The 18,034-nt window shown below is 39.0% G+C and overlaps 1 protein-coding gene across 3 annotated transcripts in view; it reads left to right on the forward strand.

Moving 5' to 3' along the window:
* Positions 1-18,034, forward strand: part of LOC127631573 (RNA-binding protein Nova-1-like) — a 67,994-nt gene that overhangs the window by 12,061 nt on the left and 37,899 nt on the right. The window lies entirely within an intron of this gene.

Here is an 18,034-nt window from a genome sequence, read left to right on the forward strand (position 1 = left end):
TGGTTTGAAACAACATGAGGGTGAGTAAATGATGACAGAATTTTAATTTTGGACTGAACTATCCCTTTAAACGTTTAAAGGTCCATATCACGTCTCTAAAGACACTGTCCTTACTTCATCTGAGATAAAAGCCACACTGGCATTTAATTCTTGACAAAGCACTACTGGCCGAGACAGGCCAGCATCCGTTATTTCAGCAGAAAAGATTTATTAGTTGCCTTCGCTCCAAATATAGCTCCTGCAGCATTTATTGGAAAACAGCAATATTTTACAACGACCTTCTGTGGCATCTCTGAAGTGCACTTCTTCATCTTACAGACACCACAAAGCATCGCAATTATTTTCAAAGCCTGTTAAGTGCATGGGCTGTTAAGGGAAAACATTTTCCTCCATTGCACTGAATTTTCAAATTTATTTAAAGTGTGGTTTTTGTTTTTATGTTAAAATTATTTCTTCTATCCCAGCTTAATATGCAGAGATGTCTGTAAGGAAGCCATTTGTGGCTCTGTAGCACTACCAAAACATTGCTCTGTTGGGACCTGGGTAGCTCAGCGAGTATTGACGCTGACAACCACCCCTGGAGTCGTGAGTTTGAATCGTGGGTTTGCTGAGTGACTCCAGCCAGATCTCATTAGCAACCACATTGGCCCAGATGCTGGGGAGGGTAGAGTCACATGGGGTAACCTCCTCGGGGTTGCGATTAGTGCTTCTCGCTCTCAATGGGGCGCGTGGTAAGTTGTGTGTGGATTGCAGAGTGTAGCACGAGCCTCCACATGCAGGGTCTCCTCAGTGTCATGCACAATGGGCCATGTGATAAGATGCGTGGATTGACTGTCTCAGAAGTGGAGGCAACTGAGACTTTTCCTCCGCCACCTGGATTGAGGTGAGTAACCGCACCACCACGAGGACCTACTGAGTAGTGGGAATTGGGCATTCCAAATTGTGAGAAAAGGGGATTATAAAAAACATTGCTCTGTTTGAGCATCCAAACCAATCAGACAGCGACATTGGCTCGACTGGTGGTGTGAGTTTGGGAGATCACAGACAGGGTAGTGAATTTTGAAATCAATCCTGATTTTTACGATTCCATTTATTGATGCAAGTGGTACAGAAATTACTCAGTTCAGCTTGCGTTGCCATTTTTATTAACTAGCTTGCAAATTCATGCAAATGCAAAACAGCATGTGGATGTTGAAAAACAACTGTTATGGTTGAGTGCCCACTCCTTAATTACTAAAAAAATCCCTTTCATTTTACACTTATGTTCCACACAGTCATTTGCAAAATGCAATAGCACCAAAAGTAATTATTTATATGCGTGAAGCTGGCTTGCTTTTCTCACAATATTTTCACATAAGAGTCCAGAAAATTGCATCACCATTTCTTCTTTAGAATCAACCAGTACTCTCCCTCTCAGGTTTCCTGCATGTGTAGATTCTGACTTTTCCCTGTCCAAGTCACTGATCCTCATCCAACCTCCCTGTCCCTTTGAGCAGATTGTAGCACAATATTAAAGCTTTCTTTTAATCCTGCACCATGATTGCAGTTTTCAATGTTTAATACCCCCCTCACCCCCTCTCCCCCAACGCATTATAAACATTACTGATTTCTCTGCTGTGTAATCTGCTTAAGGCCTAAGCTTTCTGGCCCAAAGATGAAAAGCTGCAATATTACATATCTAACTGAGGGGTTGAAATTAGTTTCCTGTGTGTTTATTTTATTATTTTTCTCTCTTACTCCTTTTCTCATTCAGTTTGATGTTATTCTTTTTCATGCTGTTTCAGTAGTTTGTGTACTTTTGTTTTGACATGCCATTCCATGAAATTCTTTGAACTACCTAAAAGAACCATGTAAATATGGTATGTTAAAATGTTAAGTATTCAGTACCACAGTGTATTGGTTTACATGAAATGCTACACTAAAAATGATCATCATGCATGCACATTCTATTACCTCATATTAATTGAGCGGCTATTTGTACTTGTAAAAATAATTTGTCACACCTGCAAGACCATTGAGATGAACTAGTGAAGGCAAAAGCTCAAACATTCTAAAAGAGTCACAGGACCTAAGGTATACAGTTACATTTATATTTTAATATAAATTTCAACTTTAAAAAGTGAGCACTTCATGGTGATAAAACCTTTTTAACATTAGATTCACCATATATTATTATATTTGAAAATCAGTTTAAACAAATAATCATGTGACCTTTGTCTGTGACTTACAGTGGGTTCGACTTGTGAGAATGTGTGAAGAAACCTTAAAAAGTTCCACACTTAAAGAGTTTTGCTAAAAAGGTGAAGATTGTTCGCTATGGTTTTTGCATTTTAGTGGCAATGATAACAGAATTCATCAGGGAAAATGCTAAAATGCCAAAATGTCCTCAAGGTCCACCTTGTGCATTCTAATTAATGATGTCTGACATAATTTAGTTCTTGTTCTTTAGGTTGTCTGTGAACTCTTAATAAACATATTCATATAATGCTGTGCCTAGCCTACATGCTAACTGCACTAGCATGTAGAAGCTCCGTTGCCAGAGAACAACATACTGGACATGCATACAGATGCATACAGATGCATTCAGCATCTGGGCTGTGGATAAGTGGCTGGTGATGAGGTCGCCAGAGGAGAGATGATGTACCCTTAATCCCCATGGCTTTGTTAACTTTTTCAGGCATGTGACGTCATTCTCTGTGGCTGCTAGCCCGCAGTGTCAGCCTGTGCCTTAGACTCACTGTCAGACTATTTCATACAATAGAGCTTTGCTTTCCAGAGTGGGTTTGACCCTAGCCTCATCATAGATAGATGAATATAGAGAGGATCACTAAGTGAGGGGGAGGATGGAAGTGATGGTGCAGACAGTGATCTTGAAAATTATGAAGATGCTAGTACATCAGAGTACATTCATGATATAATTAGCATGTTGCCCACTTAGAGAAGAATGAGAAGTGTGACAAAACCTTTCCAGTTATCATCAAAAAATCTTTAGTTCATAATTTCTTTCTTCCTTTCGCTGCCGAAATGTGTGGCTTTTCCGTCAGATATAGTAAAAAGCCTTAGTGGGACTTCCCATAAATAGAACACTGCAAATGTATTCTAGGGATCAATTTTGCATCATGGGAGTGGTGCCTTGTCCTCTGCATCTCCCTTCCTCGCTTGCCCGACCATCATCTCTTTGTGGCTTTAGTATAAACATTATTGATCTGTCAAGAGAAACGGCTCCTTGAAATGAGACAAAATGAACCATAAAAACATACAGAGCAAGAATGAAAAAGAAAGACAGAAATAGCCACTGGATGCTTCCACCTCCTGTGTCTTCCCTACCAATTTGAAAAGCTATTTTCCTTCACCCCAGGAAGTCCACCGACCAAGGCATTTTGATCATTTACAGCTTGATTCAATAGAATCGGCAGGTGTTCTTAGTAACAGAACATTAAAACGTGAGATTTTCTTTTATTCGCTTACCTGATTTAGAGACAAAGAGGCTTATCTGCAGACCCATTCACATTTTCTGTGCTCATTTTGAGGGAACATTTGCAGATTCAATGAATTTAAACATCAGAAAATGTGTTCAACGAATCTGAGATTACTACACTTTTGTTTGTAGCTGAGCACATAATCAGTTTAGCTCAAATATTGTTCTGAAGGAATTTCTATGGAGTTCTGTTCTAGTAGCTCAACTGGTGCTTGCAAAGCCAAGGTTATGAATTGGATTCCAATTCATAAGAGTGCCCTGTAAAATATATTCTTTCAGAAAGACTCAGAGAATGTGAATAAAGTTAGAGAATAGTTTCCTTTGGCACAAGACCTGTTCTACGGTTCAACGCTCAGATTCTCGCTCATACCATCAGACTCTGCCGGAAGATGATGACGACGGGGAGAAGAGCTTAACCCTTACAGTAGGACAGTACCTGAACCTGTGGTGATGGGGTGGTGGAGGGTGAAAATAATGGAAGCATAAAGAAACAATGAAGGACAGCTATACAGAGTTTATAAAGCATAGGCTGGATTATGATTGGATGAGATGCCTAAATTGAAAGAATGACATGATGCTTACTACTGTGCACATTTGGATCAAAGTGGCTGCTAAATGAATAAATGTAAATTTGTAAAAGTTCTGCAGGCACACATTTCGTGTGATCCTGAGTATCTAGAGCCAGTATTTAGCACACAATAGCAACAATACAATTGTTGTAACAGACATTACTCATCATGTAAAATGTTTGGATTTTTTTTAATAGTTCTCATTCTCATTGTCAGCACCCACAAATGCAGCCAGTTATGAGAATATTCCCCAACATTAAAGCTTTTTGTAGATCTGAGAGTCTCTAATCCAGCATTCCTGTAGGTCTGAGTGGAATTCCCTGTCTGTCATCCATTCGAATCTACATCATTCGATCAGGCACCAAGTAGGCGAGAGCTTATGGGCGCAGGGCTTAGGACCTCAATAACCATGTCATGCTTGGTTGATGGGGCAGTGGATTCAGGCAAGGAGGGTTTTGGCTTTAAGAGCCAAAAATATCTTGCCTCAGTCCCTGTTTGTTGCATGACAAAGGTTTGACCCAGCTGTGGGTCAGTCCTCTGGTCTATATAACAACCTCTGCAGGACATTGAGCTTACTGCTTCACACCCTTGTCATCATCCATATTAGACTGTGAGTTGTGTATGTTTGTGTCTCTGTCTGAATATATCCTGGGATTTTAGATATTTATGACAAAGGAGAAGCAGTTATGGATGGTCCCTTTGCATTGCATGTTGTCTGTTCCCTTAGGGGTAGATTACCTAAACATGAAAATTCTGTTCCAAAATCATATGACTTTCTCCATCATGGAATACAAAAGGGGATGTTAGATGACCTCAGTTACCTTTCACTGTAAATGCCTGATACTTCAGTCTGATACTTCAAGACTCCAAGCAGAACATGAGGGATAAAACACAGGGACAAAAAGATGCAGACATGGAGAGAAGATGTGAGGATAAGGAGTGAGGAAAGACAGAGTGAAGGGGGGAGGAGTGATCAAATATCCAGTTGTTTGAATGACCAATGATGAGTCTAAATTGTCTTGGACAATGAGGAGCAGTGGAGCACTCTTAATGACAATAGAATTGACACTGTGGAAGATGCAGTCCTTGAGCGTGGGGGAGGTGCAGGCGGACAGGCTGGTCTCCCATCTGCCTGAGGAGGTGTTGGTGTGATGTGTGGAGATGGAGAAACAGACAAAAAAAAAAAAAAGAGTGAAACAAAAAATTTAAAGTTTTGTGGACCTTTTAAATTCAATTTTAATGTGAATAAGTTTCACAAAATGTATGCATATAGCACTTTTAGATTTATTTCTATTTGATGCATATGCTATTTGACTATAATTTACTTGATTAATATGTTATTGGACTGACTACAATTGCCAGTGCACATTCATTACAGACTTAAATATTAAGTAATCCAGGCAAGGCTGACTAATCGGGCGCTATTTGTCCATTTACCTGAAAAAATGATAACCCTTCCTGGTTGGCTGATATTTGTTAGTTCTAATATACCACCAGCCTACCTCATTAGATGACAAACGTTACTCAAATTTGAGTAAATATTGTGCAAAATCAGTTTACATTTAAATGTGAAGTGTGTAATTTCTGCACAACTAGCATCACCACATAGACTTGCCAATTGAGTAGTACATCCAAATTCTCAGTATTCATAAAACAGTAGGCGAGAAATAACAGGATGACCAACTACATCCGCAAGAGTCTTAAGTGCACATCCACTGGACACTTTACTATCTTATAATCCCATGGTAACTGAAATGACTATATTCAAAATGATGAATTATAAAAAATTATGGAGAACCGCAAATCAGGCAGCTCTTTTCTAGTGTATGTGCTATATATACCAATAAACATATTCCTTGTGGTTAAATTGTACTTGTTTAACAAAACTAGAGTAAAACAATTTTCACGGTTGTTATTAATGCATCATGCAGTACAGTACATTCGACAATTCCCTCATTCCCATATGAAATCTATTTAATGGCCGAGAAGTACGTTCTTCATCATATGCAATACATACTCTGATAATTTGTGAATTTGGATGCAACTAATTTCCAAAAGATTTCCAAAACACTCGCCCCATCTTTTATTTGTCTGACAAACAAATAGTCACCCCAAAAACTAACACTATTGGTTGAGCCAACATTGCTGTGTTGGGCTTGTCAGGATGCTCAGACAAACAGAGCAACTACAGCCTTTACACTTTTGGGGGTAATCAACCTACAGATGGTAGATCGATATCTTTTAGTATTTATGCTGAGATGAGTGTTACTGTTAAGTATTTTAACAGAGTAAATTACACACATCACCTTGAAATCATAAATGTATACATGGGCCATCAACTTGCTTTCGGCCATTGAAAAACCCATGTCAGTGGACTATATTGCTACTAATGCTATAAAATTAGAATTGTAGTTGTGAAACAGCTGGCTGGTACGAGCCATTTTTCAACAGTGTTCAGGATGTCATATAGTCCTGAAATGTTACATAAGCAAGTCTGTCTCTGTTCTTTTGTCTGCGTCTGTCAGTGGAGTAGAGATGATGAATGTGTCAGTGGGAGACAGCCATCGTCATCTCTCACTGCATTCACACTGTCATCTGCTGCACATTTTATAATGAGCTCATCACTTAACCCCACCCACACAGATAAACCCACCTTTGTCAATAAAAGCTCAGCAATTCAGGGGCTTGAGAAATTTTATTTTGTATGTACATATATTTACGTAGTTATGGCAGATAGATAACAAGTGACCTTATCAGCTCAAGTTATGCAAAAACACACTCAGGCACACATGTTTATTTTTTTTGACCTTCATGTCTTAGGGTGAAATGGCGTTAGATTCGCTAACATAGTCTAGAGCGTGTGGTACGACTTTAACAGAGACAGTTAAAAGGGAAGGAGACAGACCACTCATAGGAAACCAATGGGAAAAATCATAGCACTCAATATGGATGTGATAGGAACGGAAGTCCCACCTTTTAGTTAACAGGGCCAATAACAATTTGATAGAAGCTTCGCCTGTTTGTTTACTCTAGAACAGATATGCACATTAGATGTTCCTGTAGCACAACTAGAGCATGATTTTTATCAACACTAAGGTCATGGGTTCGGTTCCCAGGGAACACACATACTGATAAATGTAGACCTTGAATGCAGTTGCTTTGTATACATTTGTAAGGATTAAAGCATCTTTTAAGTGAATAAATGTAAATGTTATACTAAATGTAGTTGGCCCAGATTGAAAACTTGTTTTTAGCATGATTTGAGTAAAACAAAAACCCAACATTTATGATGTATGAAAGGCTTTGTGTACTCTTTACTTTGGAGAAATATGTATTTCCCTATTCAAGCAGATATGAGCTGTACTTGTATGCCTATTACCTACATAGAAAATAGCTTCTGGAGAACATTACAAAGTGGAAGCCAATGGGACTGACTTGCCTTAAAGGGACTTTGCTGTAATGTGGTTACAAGGTGAGCAAGATGTGTCCCACAAAGGTGGGACCTCTCCTGGGGTATGGTGCAGAGCTGAAGGGCGTATCTTTTTCACAGACACACCCTCCTCCTTCTGGTTCCTCACTCCCCGTTTAGAGACAAAGCATGCTTTGTTAGTCTCTACACTCAGTTGCCTCAGAGATGGGAATTAAAGTGACAGCTCCAGAAGCAAGAGGTTCCCCTCTACCACCATCATTATTGAGGTCTTTTTCTGTCACTGCAGCTTCACAAGGCAGGTAGACAGGCGACAAAGATGTCTCTCGCTTCTGTGCCAATGTGTGCCACTAGGCTTAGTGTGAGACAGATGCACTGTCTGAGAGAGAGAATCAGCCGCAGTAAAGATGTGTACACTTGCAGTCCAGTCACGTAGAGAGGCCACAGACTCCCACAGCCAATTGTATAACAGCAGTGCTGCCTCCATTTTGAAGTTCCCGCGGAGGGGAAAGAAAGCAGTGGCAGATGTCCTGCTGCTCTCACTGGTTGTTTAAAACAGAACATAAACAAAAACAGTTGCCTTAAGACAATTTCAAAATTGAAAAGATATTAATCTCTTGTGGAGATATTTATTAAAACGAGTAAGAATTATTATATAAAAAATAAAAAAAATTGAAAAATAAAATACACAGGGTCCCCACGCTAACGGAAAACCTAGAAATGTCAGGGAATTTTAATATTATGTTTTTAGGACTGGAAAAGTCATGAAAATTAATACAGTCTTATAAAGATTTTGGAAACATCTTGGAAATTATTGTTTTGAAAAAGGCATCTTAGATACAGATAATTCTTTGTACCTAAACTTTTGGAAAATACATTAAGAAAATCAAATGAATATTACTAAATATAAATAAAAAAATCCTGATACACTATAAACACAGACTAATTATACAGCTGCAATCTTCAATTAAAATCTACCATTAAAGGTTCACCATAATGACACCTGACTTGCTGGTTGCTGTAGTGATCCCTTCCATTGCATATTGAGGTTATATGTGCAAACTCATTTAATGCATGTGTCCTGGATTGGGGCAATTTAGTCTTTGCACTGAAACATTTAGGGCTTAAGAAAAGCCTCTTACATAACATTAGAACAATGGAAAGCTGCATTGTGTGGAGTTGGGGGGCACCTTTCCTCTAAAACGGAAGGTGGTGTGGGATGACAAAGAGGAGCATTGAGTGTTGGCGGTGGGTTTCTTTTTGGAGCAGGTCCAGCCTCCTTGCAGAGGGGACAAAGCTCCCTCTCTATGCCTCCACAGTCTCTAAAGGCACTGGGTTCCGCAGCTGCCTCTTGCTCCACCCATTTTCCTCCCAATATATCTAATCCTCACTGAATGACCCCTGAACCAGTGTTATTATTGTTAACTAAACTGAAATGAAAATGAAAGGAAAAAAACTTTAAAAAAAAAAATAATAATGATAATAATAAATTTAATAACTCAATAAATATAATAATATAATAAATATATATATATATATATATATATATATATATATATATATATATATATATATATATATATATATATATATATACTACCATTCAAAAGTTTAGGTTCACTTACTCATTCTTTATTTTATTCACATTTTAGAATAATAGTAAAGTCATCACAACTATGGAATAATAGAAATGGAAATATGGGAATTATGTTGTGAATAAAAATAAATAAATCAAAACTATGTTATATTTTATCATCTTTATATCTTTATCATCAGACATTTACTCTTTACATTTTCTCAACCAACTTCTTGAGGTATCACACTGGGATGCTTTTTAAACAATATTGGAGTTCCCATCTATATGTTGGGCACTTAGTGGATGCTTTTCTTAATTATTCTTATTTATAATTATTATTATTTTTAAATGTTTAGTTTTGTTATTAAATAAATTAATATGTTGGCACAATTATATTTTTGTCTACAACACTAATTTCAAACATTTAAGCATACACTTTCAGATCAAAAGAGTTTTAAGATCATGAGAAACATTTCAGGCAAGTGACCCCAAACCTTTGAATGGTATTGTATATACACACATTTTCTTGAAAAGGTATTTGTTAGTTTGACCAAGTTTAACAAACTATAACATTATAGGAAAAGCTAAAACTAAACTAAAATACATATTCATGACTTCAAAAATACAATATAAATCAAATGACCACAAATTAGTTTAAGGTTTAGTTTTTGATAGACAGTTTATTATAAAATCTGAAAGTTTTACAATCCGCCTTCATTAGACATGAAAATGCCACTATAGCAATGTGATAACACCTGGTGATGATGGCCATGAGAAATGTAACACTTTAAACGTATTTGAATAAAGTTAGTTAACACATTAACTTAAAATACTAAGAAAATAACTTGAAATTAAACAGAATATATATACATAAAGAAATTATTAAATGGACAAATAAAAAATAAATTAGAAACTCAATTATAAATGTAAACTATAATAACCCTGCCTTGATCTTACCCACTCTCACAAACTCAATATACTGCTCTCTATAAACCAACTCGAGCACACCAGACCCTAGTGATTCCTTTCTCCTTCAGTCTACAAAGCCATCAGCTGTCGAAAAGTCCCCTTCAGCACAAGGGCTGTACGCTTGTATTAATTACAACAGATCGGCCATGGCTAATTATCTTTGACCCCCCTAGCCATGTAGGACTAGCATGCATATGCATCAGCTATGGGTTTCAGAGAGTATACATTTGGGAATTTGCGTGCATAAATATCCAAAAGCAAGACTGCTACTTGATACTTATCGAGATATATCCAGAATTATTATACTGTTTATTTGATAATCTCTCCTTGATACTGGAGCCTAGTGTGGCAGAGCTGTATGTGGATCAGCAATAGAGCTAGGGAGAACAGTTGTTCTTCAAGTCAGTACAGGGGACCTCCGGAGATGGTCATGTGAACGTGGCCTTCTAGAATTATTGAGGATGAGAAATGGGAGGTGTGATTTGGTATTCTTTGTTGTTTATAAGACAGGTGTGTACCTGTTTTGCTATTAATTAAAAAAATACAATTAAATGTATAATTAGGGCTATCAATTGATTACATTTGAAATTAGAAAAATACCTTATTATGGAATTTACGTATAGGTGGCATTATTAATTAGTAATTTTAAATTTTTTGTATTTTTATAAATGATCACTCTGAAAAACATGTTAAATCAACAGCCTTATAAATAATATAATTGTATTAAAATATATAATAAAATATAATAATCATACAATATAATTAGCAAGAAGCAGGATCATGAATGGCATGTATACAATTAAATGAATTCAGAACAAGTATTCTTGGACATAAAACTTTGCTAGTATTTCTCTAGTAAGAAAATACCATGGCATTTTGAACATGGGCATGGTATTTCCATATAATTATTTGACTATGGAGTATCATATAATTAACATGGTATATGAAAAGTACCATGTTATTACCATCAGACACCATAGTACCACCACAGTACTTTTTGTAAGGGTTAAAAGGATTTTGGTGAATATATCTTTAATAGTTATTTTTGTTGGAGTTTTACATATTAAATCTTGTCATCCCTGTGATTATTTTGTATTTTTTTCCAAAACAAGATGTAGATTTTAATCTGCTCTTGTTGCAGTCTAGCTGTATGATGTTGCCTTTTCAGTCACATAAAACCTTCGACCGCAGACACAAAGAAGATTGCTAATTGCTATTTTGCTGATTGCTAATTGCTATTTGCTTCTCAGCTATCGCCATAGCCAAATGCTTCCCAAAACATCAAGCGGATGCACGACTTGGGCTTTCCCAAAAAGGAGCATGCAAATAAGTCAGGAAAGATGGATCTTCCAGTCACTCTTGCCTTGTCTTTATTTACTAACCCCTCAATCTTCATGCTAAAGTTGGAAGCGGAGTGGGAACTTAGGCAGGCCACACGTGCACAGAAGACTTCACTGTCAGTGCTTTCAACCTACATACCCACTATTTCACCTCCCTCGCCCACACTGGACAGGTGCAGGCAGAGAGAGCAGCATTTCAGAAGCCCAATTGTCATGAAATGCTACCACTTTACTCTACTGCACAGGAGCTTGTCGGCTGGCCAGAACTGGGAACTCAATGCCAAACTTCAGGAGAAAGGAAAAAAGCCAAGTCCATTGTAAAGACACCCACTCCCTTGAATGAGTGTAATACTTCTCTGTTCCTAAGGGAGAACTTCTTTATTCGTAGTGGTGTTTGGTAACTCCTGTAACTCCCTCAGTAGAGTTGGATAATAGCTCTGGTTACGTATGCATTTTGGCAGCCTCTGCAGAGTAAATCTTCTCCTGACAAGCCAGTGCTGATTGCATCTTTTTTGACGTGAGATGTACGTTTACCTAAGGCAGCCCAAAGGGGCTTGGAGCTGGACTCTAATTGTGCAGCAAGACAAGCAATTATCGGCTGTGTCTATATGGCGGCACAAGTTGCTTGCCATGGTTTCCTGAGGCTTATCAAGGCTGTATAATGATTGTACCGGCACAGTCACTCTACCAGACCCAACTGTCTTCATCTGAGAAGTGATGCAGCTACAAATGTACAGTTCTGTGTCAGCCAGTTCTACATTACATACAAACGCCTTCTGTCCACACATCTGTATGCAACAGGGAGCAGATGTGAAATCCATTCATATGTGGGTAATTGTATATTGTGTACTTTCATTTTAAACACTGCATTTCTGTGAGCCTGACAGTACATTCTCCTGGTGCAGAGAGCCTTAAAAGGCGGTAGAGGGGGTGTTGCATTTTCAGGTTGAATTCTATGGACTTGCTTGGCTCCTCTACCCCATTGCCTCACTCAAATTCCAGCTGTACGAAATGGGGAACAGATTGTGTGCATGATGTAAAACGGCAGGCATTCTACCGTTGCCATGGATAAGGTCATCTGTTGAGTAAACTCCGAGCAGATTAATACACATTATGAAAACTAGAAAACTGAAAAAACAACAGCACATGCTCAGGACAACAATAAAACAGCTTTGCCTGAAAAAGAAAACTTTTCTGGTGGTCCCAGTTGGTCAGCTCTGCACTGCCATAACTATTTTAATCAGTATTTTTGCCTTGTTTTCCAGTAAAATATCTTAACATCAGTGGATGATTTACAGTACTTTCTCTGTTCCTCTGTGGTGGAATGAACTTCCAACCTCTACACAATCTCCTGAAAATATCTCAACATTCATGAAGCAACTAAAAACACATCTCTTTTGTGAGGACTTCACAATAATGGCACTTACAAATTAATGATTTAATAATAATAAAAAAGCATTTCCTTGTCTGTCTCTTTCTTCTGCTCAACTCTACTTTTGGTAATTGGCGGTGCTATACTGCAGATTTTCTTGACTTTTGTATGACAGATTGCTTATGTTCCTCTATAATTGCTTTGGATAAAAGTGTCTGTTAAATGACAAAATGTGAATGTGAGTAATTTTTGTTGAATGTACAGAATCTTGAAAAGATTATTTTTCTTACCTCATTGGCAAACTGCTTTTCTCATTTTAAGCATCACTATATTTTGTAGATTTATGCTTGAAAGAAAAGTCATTTTCCAATGGGATAAGAAAAGGACTTCATTCAAAATATATTATCTGAAAACAATTTGTATTATCTACCTGGATCCAAATTTAGCTTCTTTAGTAAATATCTTGTTTTAAGGATGTTTAGATCTTCATCAGTCATACTGTATTCATCTTTTTGATCAAGGAAAATACTTTTTGCAGTCCAATATTACAATTGAAGTAAAATTTTAAGTTAGAAGTGAAGGTAATGATAAAGAGTGGGCTGGATTTGAAACTTGGCTCTGGGTTTGGAGACACTGGAAGGTTGTGATAAAGAACCAGAGCAGAGAGCTTGCCCAGTATCCATAGGCCTGGGCGCCTCGGTTAGCTCCAAAGAGATGACTCACCAGCCAGAGGAGGACGCCCAGACTGGAGAGGACAATTAGCAATTAGAAGTGCATAGAAATGACAGAGCTTTGGGGAAAGTGGGAGCAGGTTTGGTCTTATGTAGGGTGTTTGGGGCAGGGACTGGGGCAGCTGTGCCAGCTGACTCAATCTGCCTATTCTGTAGACAGGCAATGTTTAGACGTCTTTGATGGACATAAGGCAAGCTGAGACAGGTGTGTTGGGCTCGGAGCACTTGTGTGGAACCCTACACCTCCGTAGGGAGATGCGCTCAACAAGTTGAGGACAGGGGGTATGTGAAAGGGAAAAGCGTTTAGATTGGAGGGAAATGTTTTGAGGGTCATGAGACATTCTGCTGTTGTAGCCTTTGTGCTAAATTATTTCCAGATGCTTACCATTATTGTACCTATTCGAGACAAGGTCATCAGCTTTTCCAGTACAAATCAGTGCTCTCTGGTCCTATATGTACAATCCTCCACTCTTTTCAGCTATGATGTGCATCCATGTGTTGAAGATGACATGCTCTGCTAATTGTTTTACTTCATGTTTTATACTTAGATGCTGAGACTTAAAGATTCCACTGAGTTTGCAAATGGAGCACTCCTCATTGAGTGCTCTTATTTATGTTCATATTATAAGACACAGCATTGATTGTTTTAGTTACAGACCTAGTTATGCACTAGCAAGAGGCAATGTACTGGCTAGCTGTTCTTACCGAAGCAGCCTGTCTATAACTATTCAAACTGAAAAATTAAACAAATCTTGAATTTTAGATTTTCCAAAGAAATTGTGAGTGGTGCTTTCCCATGCAAAACTTGCTGCTACAATGCTAGGAATTTTCTTGGGGTGGTTGCCAGGGCATTGACATGAAGCTGCAAAGATGTCTTGAGTGGTTTAAGTGCATTGCTATGGGGATGCTAAGGTGTTCTGGGTGGTTGCTAAGAGGTTGCCCCCTGGCAAAAAGTCAAAAAGCCCACCTCCAAGTCTCTATTAAATCTGGTCTTTTATGTACACATAGCTAGGGTCCTTCCTTTAATTAGGGTGACCATATTCTGGTTTTCCAAAAAGAGGACACCTTTTTTTCCCCGCCTTATGGATAGGGTTTAAAACAGTGTTACTATGAATGCAAACTTTAATACATTCTATTAGCATAACATATATATATATATATATATATATATATATATATATATATATATATATATATATATATATATATATATATATAAATGTCTACCATTCTTTTGAATGTCCATGTACTAAAATAAAATATTTGATTCCATGAGTGTACCTTCATTTACTATTACTATTATTTTGAATGGCCATGGAAAATAAAGCAATGTGATAATTTTACCTGGTTGCAAAAAGTAGTCCGTTCATTTACCTGATGAACTTTCACCTTTTGTTGACCCTTAATGCTTTGTAGAGATAATCACTTCTAAATTACTTGCACCTTTATTAGCAACTGACACATAAGTGCCAGCTTTACATGTCATACATTCTGCTTCCCACGGATCTCGACCTGGACGAAAGTATGGGAATTGTTTGTGCAAATCTTCTTTAAATTTGCACTTTCATGTGGGCATTGTTTCCACTCAGCTGTTATTTGCTGCTACTGTCAAGCAACTGTTTAATGCCAAACACAACTGCACTACGTGCGTTAGCGGAGAGATTGACAGGCAGGAATTTGGCCAATAATTGACCAATTGGTGTACGAGAAGGCGGGACTTACAAAGAGGGGTAAAAGAAATGCAAAAATGCGTGCGCACAAATGCAACTAAATCACATCATAATGCAACTAAATCCCGGACATTTTTCACAAATTTACAAAATCCCAGCTGGATGCTTTTTTAAGGTCCGAAAAAGATGAAATCGAGGGGTGAGGACCAGATGGGCGTAAGTGACATTTTGGGTGAAATGGAGATATATATATCAAATTAAAGCTCTTGATGAGCTCTTTCTACTGACAAAAGGACACAAGTTAATTCTTAATTATTTTGGAGTCATTCATTAGAAACCAAAAGACTTAACACTGAACATACTAAGCCAGCTGGTGCCAAAAGGGCGTAACTGCACTTACGCCCTTTTGGCATTGATTAATGTATTGTGGGTAAAGCCTGTGGATTGCACATGAGTCAAAATGGCCGACACCACATGTAAGCCAGGTAGTTCAACCATGAGAAGAAAACAGTTTTTAACTGCTGAAGATGTATTATTAAGCTAAATAAAAGAGTAGGATGATGATGGAGAAAATGAAAAAATCCAGAATTCAATGTCAGTGAGGCTTAACAAAGGTAAGCTAACCTCAACATGTTTTAGTAAGGTTAAAGTTAACATTTTAGCTAGCTAGCTGGCAGGTAGTAACCAATAGCTTACATTCTAATGTGTCATCATATAGGCACTCAGTTACTGCTAGCCAAAAGAGAGAGACTGCAGAGAAGGGACAGACAGCCATAGACAAAGGAGATGACTGGGGAAAGGATACAAGAAATACAGTGAGCCAGGTTCAAGACACAAACAATGTAGGGGCTCAGTCACAAGACACATACAATGCAGTGGAGCAGGCACAGGATGCAGACAATGCAGTGGAGCAGGCACAGTACGCAGAAAGTGCAGTGGAGCAGGCACAGGACACAGACAGAACAGTGGAGCAGGCACAGGACACAGACAGTACAGTGAAGCAGGCATAGGACACAGACAGAACAGTGGAGCAGGCACAGGACACAGACAGTGCAGTGGAGCAGGCACAGGACACAGACAGAACAGTGGAGCAGGCACAGGACACAGACAGTGCAGTGGAGCAGGCACAGGACACAGACAGAACAGTGGAGCAGGCACAGGACACAGACAGTTCAGTGAAGCAGGCATAGGACGCAGAGAGTGTAGTGCAGCTGGCACAGGACGCAGACAGGGCAGTAGAGCAGGCACAGGACACAGACAGAACAGTGGAGCAGGCACAGGACACAGACAGTGCAGTGGAGCAGGCATAGGACGCAGAGAGTGCAGTGCAGCTGGCACAGGACGCAGACAGGGCAGTAGAGCAGGCACAGGATGCAGACAGTGCAGTAGAGCAGGCACAGGACGCAGACAGTGCAGTAGAGCAGGCACAGGACGCAGACAGTGCAGTAGAGCAGGCACAGGACGCAGACAGTGCAGTAGAGCAGGCACAGGACGCAGACAGTGCAGTAGAGCAGGCACAGGACGCAGACAGTGCAGTAGAGCAGGCACAGGACGCAGACAGTGCAGTAGAGCAGGCACAGGACGCAAACAGTGCAGTAGAGCAGGCACAGGATGCAGACAGTGCAGTAGAGCAGGCACAGGACGCAGACAGTGCAGTAGAGCAGGCACAGGACGCAGACAGTGCAGTGCAGTGCAGCTGGCACAGGACGCAGACAGTGCAGAAGAGCAGGCACAGGACGCAGACAGTGCAGTAGAGCAGGCACAGGACGCAGACAGTGCAGTAGAGCAGGCACAGGACACAGACAGTGCAGTAGAGCAGGCACAGGACACAGACAGTGCAGTGCAGTGCAGCTGGCACAGGACGCAGACAGTGCAGTGGAGCAGATGGTAATATGGCAAAATGTTATTAATTAGTTGTTGCATTATCATTCAGTTAATGGTATTTTAGATCATATTTTTGTATTATTACAAAGGCATCTGTAAAGGATTTCAATCACCCATTTGGCCAAATTGTTAAGTGGCTGGGATTACTATTTTAGTAAAATGAATCACATTCAATTAATGTGATTGTTCAAACTCATAACCCTAAATTTGAGCAAAAGAAATAGTAATTATTGCATTAGCAACATTGTAAATAAGAAAATAATTTAAAGGGAAAATAATCCTTAAAAAAACAAATAAGAGGCACTGACAGTCATCTACAGTGTCTTCTTGACAAAAACTTTCCTTCATTTTGCTCAGCCTCTCCTCTCTTCATCATTTTGTTACTGCTTCATTATTCATACTATTGGGCAGACAGACGAAAGGAAGAGGGAGATCTGGGGAGGGATCTTAATTTGGTCATCTGTTCACATCAGACCCCCTCACTCATTCTCAATAGACTTATGGTATTGTTGGGGCAGTAGGTTATTTCCCCAATTCTCTGTAGCCTCATGTAGATGGCCATTAGTCACTGTTAGAATCATTTGTGCTAGCCAGGAATTCACACCAGCTCCGGTTACCACATCAGCCTTTTGAGATTGCAAATTCACTGGGATATGAGCCCATATACAACAAGCATGTGTGTGTTCTAGTGTCATAGAATTCCTGCCCTTATAGCTTAATACAAGCATGCTTTCGAAGTGAATTTTTGCATGGGGATTAAGGCAGACAGAGTGAGTTTGTGTGAAAAGCACACATTAAGAAACATGAGTGTGTAACTAAATGTATATGTAGTGGGTGAGGCATTGTGTTTGGGCTAAGGCGCATTCTGTATAACAAGCTGATTGAAACCATAGTCTGTGCAACACTCAAAATCTTTTCAGCTGTAAATTCATTGGCTGTAAAGCAGGGTCGACTCTAACAAGGAGCTTGGATCCAAAACATCTATGGATTTTTACACCTTCTCTCTGTTTCTCTGCAA

Source organism: Xyrauchen texanus, chromosome 38 (assembly GCF_025860055.1).
Source record: "Xyrauchen texanus isolate HMW12.3.18 chromosome 38, RBS_HiC_50CHRs, whole genome shotgun sequence".
NCBI lineage: Eukaryota > Metazoa > Chordata > Actinopteri > Cypriniformes > Catostomidae > Xyrauchen > Xyrauchen texanus.